The 12,994-nt window shown below is 39.0% G+C and overlaps 1 protein-coding gene across 6 annotated transcripts in view; it reads left to right on the forward strand.

The window, feature by feature from the left end:
* Nucleotides 1–12,994, forward strand: part of FGF13 (fibroblast growth factor 13) — a 486,720-nt gene that overhangs the window by 427,375 nt on the left and 46,351 nt on the right. The window lies entirely within an intron of this gene.

A 12,994-nucleotide genomic window follows, 5' to 3' on the forward strand; every position in this document is an offset into this window, starting at 1 on the left:
CATTGCAGATTTCTGTGATGAGGAAGAGTGTTCTTGATGGAAATAACTCATTCGAAAGGACAAATTAACTTCCAGGGAAAGTTATATCTATTGCTAATTAATCATTTGAAGCTAACGTTTTTGGTATAAAATCAAAGATCCACTAAACTTTTTTGCAGATGATGACACTTGGGTTATTATTTTAGGTAGCATATCATATAATGCTCTGTCCTGCTTGGCAGCTGTGGGAAGCAAAGCCATTTCTATAACTCAGCTCAACATACATTTATCCATGTTTCCTCCTAAAGAAATTAAGGAGACCTCTTCCTCAAATTAACTCTAGGACATGAAAGACAGTTCTGGAAGTGTGTCTATTTGTTATCTTCAGTTCAGTTAGGTCACATTTGCTGTCTCTACCCTTGTTCCATCAGGCACATTTCAACCTCTCCATATGTGCAAATTCCTGCTTTTCCCAAGAAATACGTAAACAGTGTGGACAACAATTCAGTTAGGAACATGAGGCCAAATTAAGCTTTTGAAAAATGTTTAACATTTAAATACAGGCAGAAGCGGTACAGTTATCAGGGTGAGGATTTCATTCTTACAGGAGACCACTTAATCTATAAATACTCCGTAATCTTCACTTCGAATTTCACATATTTTCAGAAGAGGCTAGGATGTTTAAAGTGGAGAGAACTGCTTGTCAAACTTCCCACCAGACAGCCTTCAAGGAGGCTGTTACCGTGGCTGGAGAAATCTATTCCTCAAATTACCAGAGTGGTGAACCTGTAAATACTTGTGCTCTCGCCTGTTCCCTGAATTTATTGCAAAGCCAGGTGTGTAGAAAGACTGTTGGCAGACGTGGTGGAAACCATGTCGTAGCCCCGGTTTTCAGAGGCCAGGCTGGGAAAGAGGTGAGAGAAGACTAAGACCACAAAGGGCCCATTCATTTGGCAAACCGGGTAGTCTGTTTCATGTTACCATAGAAGATTAATCACCAGCATAATCCTCCAACCCTGGTCACTCTCTCTCCACTTCTTATCAGGCTATGGCAACGGTCTTGCTGAATAAATGCGGGGGCTTTATTATTTTTACAAATGAAAAATTTGGATTTATCGCTATATTCGTGGTATCTGTTACTTATTAATACATTGCCATTATTATAAAGGGTAGAAAAGGGGATTTGTTTTTCAGATTTGTGTTAAGGTTAGAGAATGTAATAATGCAGGATTTTAATTAACCTCATTTAGATCCACAGACTACCTCAACAGGGCCAGATACAAAAGGTAGGTGTCTAATGAAATAAATGCTTGTTTTCTGAAACTACTGTGCAGGCATGGGAAAGAAATGGAATATACAAAGCGTACGTTTGGGAAGGTAAATACCAGATGGCATAGAAACTAATTATTAGGAAATAATTACTGGTCAAGAATCCGGAAGGTTGAATTTTTTTAAATCTTGCAATAATAATTTTAATTTTGGAAATAACATTTAAGTTAGAGGAAGGAAAAAGTCTTGTAAGTTAGGTAATATGTCAGGTGCCCCCACTCAAGAAAATTAAGGCATTTGGAATTACATTTAAGGAACTGATGTCAAAAATTCATAGCCTACCATTCAAATTGACCAGTCTTTTAGCAAACAGGTAAATGCCGACATGAGCTCATTTCTTAGGAAGACTTCCCAGGAGGAATCAGCATTATAGATTGATGGGTTTCCTTTCCATGATGGGCAAGCTGATAGCAAAATGTGGGACACTTTGTACGCATTTCCCATTAAGGAAAAGGAACCTTAAGTAAGCATTTCCTGTTAAGGAAAAGAAACTGTTTTCATTAAGGAGAAAAGATGTCTGATTGATAACCCTGGAGTTCATATAGGGAAAAATATCCAGTTAGCGTGCTCCAGGAAGGAATCTGAATCTTCTCCAGGATACATTTTCCACTTCTTATTACTCCTCCTAGGTCATGGTTTGGAGTCCCTTCACCATGTTGATCACCCATTTCATTATCATTTAAAGTATGGTGCCCAGACTCTATTAGGATAGAATCTGTCTTTGTGACTTTGACATCTTGTGTTGTTGCGACCAAAAAGCTACAGGAAATATTATGCCTTATCAAAAGAGAGAGGATCACTCTTCCCTTACATGAAACCATGGCCCTTCTACCGCTGAAACATTGTTGGGTTTGGACAGTGACCTAAGGAGGAAGCAAAAATAAGGAAGTGGGGGCTACTGATGCGGGCAAGTAAAAAAAAAAATCTATTAGGAAGTTATTGACAATAATCTTGGTGAGGAATGACTAAGGTCTGCCTTAAAGCACTGGCTTAAAGGACACATATTCGTGAGCTGTTTTAGAGGTAGAATCATCAGGATTTGGTGGCCAACTGGATTTGGAGGGAAAGCAGGACCCCCATGGGTGGTCAAACATGTATGCTTGCCATTCACTGCACAGATGGACGTGAAGTAGCTTCAGGTAGAGACACTGTTTAAAATTTCCATAATGGCGCGTTATGAGGGGCCCTGGGGGAGAGGGAGAATCTTAGCTTTGGCAATTGGTTTGATGGTGAAGCTATTAACCAAGATGGAGAATAAAGGAAAAAGCAGACCTGGGAAAGAAGACACCCGAGGGGAGCTTGCTATAGATACTTGAAAATTTGAACATGGAGTTGGAGAAAGATGTGAGCTAGAGATAAAATGTAGGAGTTATTGCATGTAGGTGGTGGCTGATGCCATGAGAATAGTTGAGAGAATATGTAGCACAAGAAGAAAAGAGAGTTTGTCAAATAATAGTAGGGAATACCATCATGTAAGTGGCCAGCAGCAGAAAAGAACTAATTGTGGCAGATATCATGGTATTACAAAAGCTAAGAGGGGAGAGAGTTTTCAGAAGAGTCAGCAATGTCAAATGCTTCAGAGAAAATAAGTAAAACAAGAACTAGGAATATATCATAGGCAGGTCTTCAGTGGTCTTGACAAGAGCACTTTCAGTGGAGTAATGGAGACAGAAACCAGACTGTAGTGGGTGACTTGAGGAGTGAATGGGAAGGGAGAAGTAGAGGCAGTTTAGGTATAGCATTTCTAACAGGAGAGACATGAGTATTTAGAGGAGGACGCAGGATTGAGGGAGGAAAGCTTTCGGGCTTCTTTCGTTAAGACACTTGAATCTACTTGTTAGGTGAAGGGAAAGGGCCAATAGAGAGGAAGGAATTAAAGACATAGGAAATGGGATCCTGTAGGGAGTGGGGTCCTGAAGGAGTTGAGGAGACTGATGGAATTGAGTGTAAGTGAAAGGATTAGATTCACCTGGATAAGAGGGAGGCTGATTCTACAATAGGAGCCAAAGAGATGAGGACAGATGTGGACATAGGTGTACGAAGCCTGCAGATGATGGAGAATAAAGTTGGGGGGTTTCCAGCCCAATGACCTGCATATTCCCAGGGAAGTAGCATGAGAGGTCACCTGCTGAAAATCAGAGGCCTAGGGGTAGCACGAGTGAAGATTTGAAACAGCTGTTTTGGGAAAGGGGCGTGGAAACAGTCTAATGACCAGGGCTGTGTAAACCACAGCACATGGACCCAATCCATCCTATAACCTGTTGTTGTAAGTAAAGTTTACACACCCATTCATTTACTTACGGTCTCTGGCTGCTTTTGTGCCTACAACAGCAGAGTTGAGTAGTTGGAACAGAGCCCTTAAGTCAAAGCCCTTAAGCCCCACAAAGTCAAAATTATTTACTATCTTACCCTTTAGCAAAAAAAAGTTGGCTGACTCCTAGTCAGACAGCGGTTCTCAAACTTAGCTACCTATTAGAATCACCTGGGGACCTTTAAAAAAATTCCAGTCTCTGTGCTACACTCAAACCAATTATATCAAAATATCTAAAGCGGGGTGGGGGGGTCTGTGCATGAATATTTTCTAAAACTCCCCAGCTGATGCTAATGGGTAGTCTGGGTTGAAAACCACTGATCTCGGGCCAAGAAAAATGATTGCTGAATAGCACTGAGAACCACCCCCGCTCCCCCCCCACCCCCCGCTGCCATGAAGTCAGAAACCATGAATTCATATGCACTTTGTCCTTTATCTGAAATTTCTGATGCTGATATTTTTTCTGCTCTTGCAAACAAATTGACTTTACATTTCTAAAGGACTATTTCTTGCGATGAAGGAAAATGCTGATCCTTGGAAAAGCTCTCTTATTTCCTTGTATTTCTTTGTATACTTTTGCACTTCTGCTTGTACATCCCTCCATTTCTTTGAAATTCAGTTTTACGTTTTTTACCATTTCCCCCCCTTTTGTCCATTACATAAAGAAACAATACCTCCGTGTTGTTATTGCTACAGAGATAGTAATTTATTTTCCATGATTAATCTCAGAATTCCCTCACTGCATCCTCCCCCCTCCTTTTTTTCGTTGCCACGGGGGACAGACTTGATGTAGGCTCAAGTGGCAGTGAGAAACCATCTGTGGCACAGAGAATCATAATTAGCCATTATTTCATAACATATTTACTTTTGTCGATGATAGAACTAAGGCTTTCTGGAACCGTAAGGAAATTATTATTCATTGTGCATAGAGAACTTTGTTCATACCTTTGGTTTTTCTTTACCACTAATGAGTTATACACAAGCTTTTGAGAGTTCCTTAAAACTTCATAGTATAAATATTTAATAGCATAAAGCTGTTTATAATACATATTTCAGAACCGGTTGAAATGAATAAACATTAACTACAGAAAAGCAAGGGTCTTAAATGTGAAAATATTAATAACATCCTGGTATCTGTTTTAATAGAGGAGTAATACCAGATGCTAGAAACAGGATAATAAACTCAAAGCTAAACCAAAAGCATTTTGTTTTGATTTTGGAATGTTCCAGAACTCAGTAGCAGCCTTTTTACCTGCCTAATTACTTAACCTCTCATCAACACTACTTTTCCATTTCCAGAACACACGGTGTTGCTGGAGTTGTCTGTCGGGGCTGGGGGCACTAACATGGAGACAAGTAGAAATCCTTTGACAAGTAAACCTTTTCCATTCCTATATTTCTAGAGAGGACTTACAGGAGTGATTTTACTGCCTTGTTTTATGGTCCTGGGACGACTACAGCAAATTAGATGCAAGATCAGAAAGCAGGTCTCTCTGAGAGTCAGCTTGATGCCATGGGAATGAGGCAGCGTGTGTCCCTGAGCCCAGGGGCCCAGGCAGACTTGGAATCTGAACTGTGGGGACCGATTCTGACTTCTCTACGGGATTATTTCCACATACCTTAAATTTACCAAGTTTCTTCTCCCCATCACTGATGCTAATTTTGATGATCCAATCACGATGTTGTCTGATTTTCCACTGTATAGTTCTGGCTTTTTTTTTCTTTTGCAACTAGTAAACAATCCATTGGGAAATGCTTTGAGTAAATATTGTGCTCCTAAAAGCCCAGTTTTTAACATTATATTTTTAGGAATCCCAAACCTCTTTAGAAAAATAAGATAATCATCAAAAATTTGAGAAATGACCATTGATTCTTAGGAATGCCATATAAGTTTACCAATAGTTAAACTGAGGTAGAGAAAAATGTACATGTTTTTCACAAAGCGAGGAAGCATCACGAAAAGTAGGATCCAGCAGCAAAGGATTTTCTGGGCTTAGCATTCTAGTCACCGGCCTTAAATACCATTATTTAATGGAAGGTTAGTTTATATCGTTTGGGTGAATTAAAATCAGTTCTGATAAATGTTTTAACTTCAGACTATGGGTGGGGCATTGGTTTATATTAAAAGGCCTCAGGTGCTCAGTACATTTTAGCTGTCAACTGTGAGCATACTCTTGTGCAGATTTGTTTTCTTTCCCAGATTTCAGCAAGTGACGATTTAAGATCTAATTTTCAGTGATACGACTTCACAGCTCTAGCCCATATTCTAATATAGGAAGGTTGTTAACGTTTAGATGAACCCCTCGATCAATTCAGTGTGACGAATGTCCTCCTAGCAAACGTTCGTAATGCGTAAAATGTTCGCGTTCTGTTCAATCTATATATCAGCAAATTCATATAATTTAACTTCTAGGGTTATTGTCATAGAGGCATATAAATTTAATTAGAATTAAACGGAGGGCACTGGTTTAAACATTATAACTGTTTAGGGAAGTGGGATTGACCCAATTATAAAAGGAAATAGATTTAAAATAAACACAAATGCTATTAATATCCAATATAGGAGAACATGATCATTATCGAATCAAAATTGATTTCTTGGATGGATTTTGCATAGAGCCAGTAGCCATCATATATAACACCCCTACAAAACTAGTAGACACAGATTCTAACATCTACTTAAAACCTTAGCTTCTTTGTATACTTCAGTTAATTCACAAAGTGTTGAATTTGATTTGTTTAATATAAAATTAGAAAAGGGATTGACTATGAAAACTTAGGTTCCCAATTTTGGTGCCCACATCTAACAGGCTATTTTGTTTTCAGTGGCCATGGAATTAAACATTTTTGATGGGCATTTTCGTTTCGGACTAAGGAGATTGTAAGGGTAATTAAATGCGTACACATATACTTCTGAGTGACATCACTAAAAATGGAATATGAAGAAAATGAAATTATCTTAAAGAAAAGCAGAGAAAACGAGCACATTTTGTCAGTCAGTGAATGGCTCTGCTAGCTCAAGGAGTTAAATGTTATGTTTTAAAGAGGCTTTCAGTTACCGTGTCGGTGCTGTTGAGGGTAGAGGTCATTATATTTACTGTATTGAAAAATAGACCGTATATAGCTGTATTCATCTTCAATATTCCTTCAGAATACCAGTGAATCAGCATAATTTTCAAACCCAAAATACATTTCCCAAGTCACAGATTATTTCTCATGTTTAGTTCTCTTTGCATTTCATGGAAGTTTCATTCAAATGTGAAAGAAAATCTAGCTTGGCAGTATTTGAATATGAAATTAGATAAATCTGGTTGTTTGTACCTTCACAGTCAAGGGCCTTCTCTTTATGGTCTCCATAAAAACATAGCCCCGACTGGTAAATTATTCAGAGTGAAGGTATAGTTTCTTAGGTGGAAGAATGACTGAGGATGGTACTTTCTCAGTAATCAAGGAGACAATTGTAGTTGTAGCTAAATAGAGCGAGATTGGCTCCATATTCTGTTTTTGAGGCCAAGTTGAAAAAATAATCCAAATGAGAGGTCATGGGGCACATATTTAAAAGAATGTCTCACGGTTTTAACTCAGAAGCTAAATTCATATTTGTAAGAAAAAAGCCAGCCTCTTGGAGCTAAAGAATAAAGTAATTGGCAAGAACAAGGAAGAAGAATTTTAGCAAGTAAAGCCAGATGTACGGGGGGTAACTCATGCGTGCGCACGTACTTATGCACACACACAACATACATACACAAAGACAAATGGAAGAAACCAGTCTTATGTTCATTACTCTGTTGCTATTATGGGACTAGTTATTTTGGAATTCCCAAAATAAATCTGTTTTAAATATATATCCTACGCTGAACATATAATACCTTTGGAGATTGCTCTAGCACCATATTCGGTAATGCTTACTAGCTTTATAGAACCGAACAAATGAGACCTTTTAGCGACATTTCATTTAATTATCAAGTGAGTCTCATGACCTGAGTCCCTTCCTTCTTATTTGTACAATTTTAATCCACAGTATGGCAAAAGCAAACAGCCCATCAAGGCCTTTTTTCTTATTATCCTTTCCATGAAAGTTGTGTTTTAAAATAGTTTACCTACCAATCCTATACTCATTAAGTAGTAACTGATCTTTCTCCAGCCCCCCCCTTAGTCATACAACAATGTCTAGCAAAAATTTCCTTTTGTTAAACTAATGAAGATGTGTATAAAAAATAAAAACAAATCATACTATTTGTGTCGGACCTTTTGAATATGTAAAATAAGTGAAAGGGCCCAATTATAACCTTTCATGGATCCTCTCGAGTGTTAACATTGCCAGATTACCTAAGAAAGTGGATTACTTGGGGGCCCCGGGGTGGCTCAGTCGCTTAAACATCCGACTCTCGATCTCAGCTCAGGTCTTGATCTCAGGGTCGTGAGTTCAAGCCCTTTTTTGGGGCCCGTGCTGCTGGGCATAGAGCCTACTTAAAAAAAAAAAAAATAGTGAATTACTGATACACAAAAAAATTAAAGGCAGCAGCACTGGTTTCAGTGGTTACCCCATTTAAAGGGAATTGTGACTTCCGAACAGGGAAACTTTAAATGAAAGCATTTCTCTGATCATTATAATAGCTGTAACCAAGGTTAACAACTGGCAAGCCCCTGACTAATACATTTAATATGTTTTACCCAGGCTGAATGTGTGAATAGATAACATGTCTGTGCTAAAATTCTTACTAAGTTATTCATCAGATACTCTGATGCTAACTGCTTTTGACAGTCTGGATGTGGAACTGCGGGGAAAGCCTCAGTGGATTTCTTGGACAGATTTTGCATATAGCCAGTAGCCATAATATAGAACACCCCCATCCATAAGGGCCCCAGATGTGGATAGGAATTCCGGCTCAGCGTAGAGCAGGTGTAGCCAGAATTAGAGGGGATGTCCATTTTTACCCAAGAAAAAAATTAGTATAGATATTTGGAAATGTCAAATGTAAATAATAACCACAAGGCATTAACAACTTAGACAGCAATAATACAGAGGATGAAAAAAGCTTAACAGGGGGAGGGTATGAATCATCCCATAATACTTTCATAATTGACGATGAGACCCCAGAAAGTGACAGCGATCACTTTCAGAAAAGAGATTCCAACTGGTAAAACTCCAATATATATAACAAACACTGTAACAAAAAGGCCTGTGCATGACAAATCCATTGCTCTAATCTGGCCACAAAATCAGCAAGGCTACAACAACAAAAGTGTTTTGGTTGTTTGTCTGATTAAAGAAGTCTCAAAAATATTGTGTAAAGTGTTCCCTGGTTCCTGTCCACGTCGTAATGATTCCCTGTAATACAAGTGCTCATGAAAGAGCCTCTGTGCAGGCTGTTTGCACTGAAGAAGATTGAGGTCGAGCCTCCAGAAGACCTGGGAGCTGAGAACTTCTTTACTGTATCACAATGTTAAAGGCAGAGATCTGAAAGCTCCCTCCCCCCACCACACACACACCTCTGGTCTCAGAAAGCCCAGTCACACGTCTCAACTCCCAGAGAACCAGAGGCATGAGGTGGTCTAGGAGCTTTGTCAACCAATCAGTTACCAGCTATCCAGGGAACATCCCAAGGTACTAGGCTATAATCTGGCCACAAACAGTGATCACATTGCTCCTTACGATGGCTGGAGTTTACAGTCAGTTGTCCTATGTTCAGAGCCCTGATTGTTAATAGTTGATCTACCACAGTAAGGATTGGCATAAACCGTTCCTCCCCAACTTCTGCAGCCTGGCGATGCTATTTTTAGTTCCAAACTCACTGTAAGAAAATGCCATATAGGGAAACAATTTGAATGTCCTTGGGGATGGGGGTGGGTTGAGGGTGCCTCTTTATGGAAATTTACCAGTTGTATTAAATAATATATATTGGATATTTGGCACCACAGTCTTCAGCAGATCACATTAAGACCATGTTTATATGTCATGGGACGGTAAAATTGAATACAATGGAAAAATGGTTTTCAATTATATCAAGAAATGATGTAAGTTGAAGTGCTTTAAAAGTCTTGTAAACATGGGACTCCACTTGCATAACACAGGTGGGTTACAGTGGAGTCAACCAACCAAAGCCTCAAGATATGTCAAAGTCCACCTCCCATGTTTGGACAATGCCACTGGGAAATCTTTCCCTCCAGTTTTCTACAATTTCATCCTGCAGTAGTAGGCACAACAAAGAGAAACGATGCTGACCTGTAGACCCAAATACAACTTCTTGGAGCTATAATATGCAACCTATATTAACACCTGCTATTTTGAGGAATACAAAGTACTTATTTCTCCAGAATGGAATGATCATTTCCTATCATGATTGCTGCAGAAATGGGGTAAGGTTTTGACTCTACCATCTCCTTTTGCTCTGAGATGCCTGTTACTCATGTTACTTCTCTCAGATTAGATGGGTGGTTACATGGGTGGTTAGCGCTAGAGACATTAGGTGGATAAAAAAGCACATTTATGAAAGCTGTTTATTACATTTGCGTTCCTAATATCCCTCCCAACAAGGGAAGCCACCCAGCCAACTCATTGTGTTTCTTTGTACTCCTCTATTCCCAAATAGAATAATTTGCTCAAACAAAAAGTTCCGCTCCCAGTAGGACTGTCAATAAATTAAAGCGTTTGTATGCCACAAAGGTATTTGAATTTAACAATTCTTAAATTTCATGTAAAAGGCTCAGGAAACACTTTAACTGCTAGTGTCTCTGATCTAGGCACGAGACTTTATTTAAACCAATAATTAACCTTGAGAGTAGAGCTCAGCAGAACTATGATGGGTGGTTTTGCTCAGTACATTTCTTTGCTCTGGACCTTGCTCTGATCTCTGTTCACATGGAGGGCACGCAGAGCAGCATTTTATTGTACGTGGTGTGGAATCTCTTTTGGTCTGACTCCTCTCCAGATTTTGAGGTGAGACTCTTTTCCTCGCCATAGCTGATCATTTTATTCACCACACCTCACTAATAGCATCTGTCTCGAACCTCTGAAACCTTAGTGAGACTAGCAGAGTTTCGACATCAAGGGAAGTTTTTTTGTTTTGTGTTTTTCAATATCTCTAACACATTCTGGTGATGTTCATCAATTTGCATGAACCCCACTCATGGTTCTTGCTTTCAGAGAGGTAAGGGCTCTGCCTCCGGGGGCTCGCGCCTGCATGTGGAAGCACAGAGACCGTTTTATAAGCTGCTGGGCGGTAGTGTTGTTTTTTGTGTTGTGTACCATCAAAAATACAAAAAAAGCAAGCGAACAGGTGAGGAATAATCATAGTAAAGAAATGCAAGGATTCCACATGTGTTTGAAACAATTCTGGATTAGATTTGATTCACACTTTTTTTTTTTTTTTTTTTTTTTTGCGGTCAGGACACCTCCATCTTGGCAGTGTTAGGGAGCTAAAATGAAAATGACATGCAGTTTCTTCCCCAAGGTTATTGGTACTGTGAGTTTCTGACTAGCCTCCAAGTGCTCGGTTCTACCCTCAGGGTTCAACAGCGTGGGAGCAAGTGGCCCAGGCACGTCAGAACGCTTCCTCCACCTTAGTGCTAAAGATACGCCATAAGATTGCAGAAATTCAGTGAATCAGCAGAGATTATGGGATGGCACATAGTTTCAAATAAGTTCACCATCATTGCCCTTTTCCCCTAGTTTGTGCTAATATTCGAACAAGGAGCTTTGCAAACAGGTTTTAAACCGTTTGATTACCTCCTTAAAGGTCAGGTTTTCCTATTGTTTCATTTAGCATTTTCTGTCAGAATATTTGACAAAGGGTTTTTTATGATAAATATAGAAGCGTGTGTACAATAGTCTTTTTATGTGGTCAGTCACCCACTTCGGAGGGGGAAGGACTTGCCATTTTTGTCAGAATAATTGTGAACTGCCTTAGTTTAAAAATTGGAACCGTGGGGCACCTGGGTGGCTCAGTCGTTGGGCGTCTGCCTTCAGCTCGGGTCGTGATCCCAGGGTCCTGGGATCGAGCCCCACATCGGGCTCCCTGCTGGGCGGGAAGCCTGCGTCTCCCTCTCCCTCTCTCCCTGCTTGTGTTCCCTCTCGCTGTGTCTCTCTCTGTCAAATAAATAAATAAAATCTTTAAAAAAAAAAAAATTGGAACCGTAATGAGATTTGATTGCTGCTATGGTAGGTTCTTGTACTGGCTACAACTGATACTAAAAAAAAAGCATGCTGGAAGATGGACAGTTAGTTGGTTTGGATTTTTACTTTGCTTTAACCACCAACACTTAATTAGGTGGTTTTTTTATTTTTTATTATTATTACACATTATGGTTACACATCCCTGAATGGTGACCTAAGTCAACCTTTGAGAGGCTTTACAAATGTACAATCTAGCCTTTTTCTATGTATAACTAACTAACCCTTAAATATAGGTGTCATTTGCATAATTTGTTGGAATCACTCCTCTAATGGTATAATTTTCTTAGCTGACATTACATAGACTTCATCAAGGCCAAAATTCAATAACCCAAGAAATTCTACCAAGATATCAGTGTCATGTGTATAGAGGTAAAAGCATATTAAGCTCTATGTGAAGTGTGTCATAAGAGTATGAGATACTAACCCACTGACATACTGAATCAATAGCATTTATTAGTAGTCAAATCCTACTTTTTATATGGCTCCTCACTCCTCAACCTGAGAGATCTCAAACCTCACATGGTGTGTAAGAATCAGGGTAAATGAAAATAGGGCGAATGAAAAAACCTGGCGAATATCTTCAGCAAGTTGCTCATTTCTGGCACATTAGTTAATTACTTCACAAATTGTTCATCATGTTCCCATTGCACTTTTATAAGCACAATAGCACTTCCTTTTTCTAAGTGTTACCAACATTTAATTTCTTAATGAATCAATGACTGTTTCATAGGTTATAAATTAGCATATGGATTCACCCAACCCAGTGGCTACACTACATTTTCAAACATTTGTTGGAGCATGAGGGAAAAATCGAACCCAACTAGTAAGACTTTTATTAAGTGATATATTTTCTCTTAGAGGTTAAGATTAAACTTTGTTCTTAAAAGTTAGCAGCAAGACATTAAAAAAAAATATTCTTTTTCATGGGGAGTTTAAGTATTACAGTAATAGAAAAAATTTGTCTTTTTTATTCGATTTTATTAAACCTCTCTTTGCTCTTACTGTTGCCACCAAACCTATTACCATTTCATCATGAACCAGTGTTTTCTTCAATATGCTGAGGAAATTGATCTCTCAGGAAGCCGCATGCAGAGCTGCTATACCAGAATCCATGATGGGCCCAAAGTTCATGGGGGACCCGTGATATAAATATATTCTCTATAAGAAGATCCCATTTGAGAGGGTTTAGTTTGTGTCAT

Source organism: Leptonychotes weddellii, chromosome X (assembly GCF_054177405.1).
Source record: "Leptonychotes weddellii isolate Sample4059 chromosome X, ASM5417740v2, whole genome shotgun sequence".
Classification (NCBI taxonomy): domain Eukaryota; kingdom Metazoa; phylum Chordata; class Mammalia; order Carnivora; family Phocidae; genus Leptonychotes; species Leptonychotes weddellii.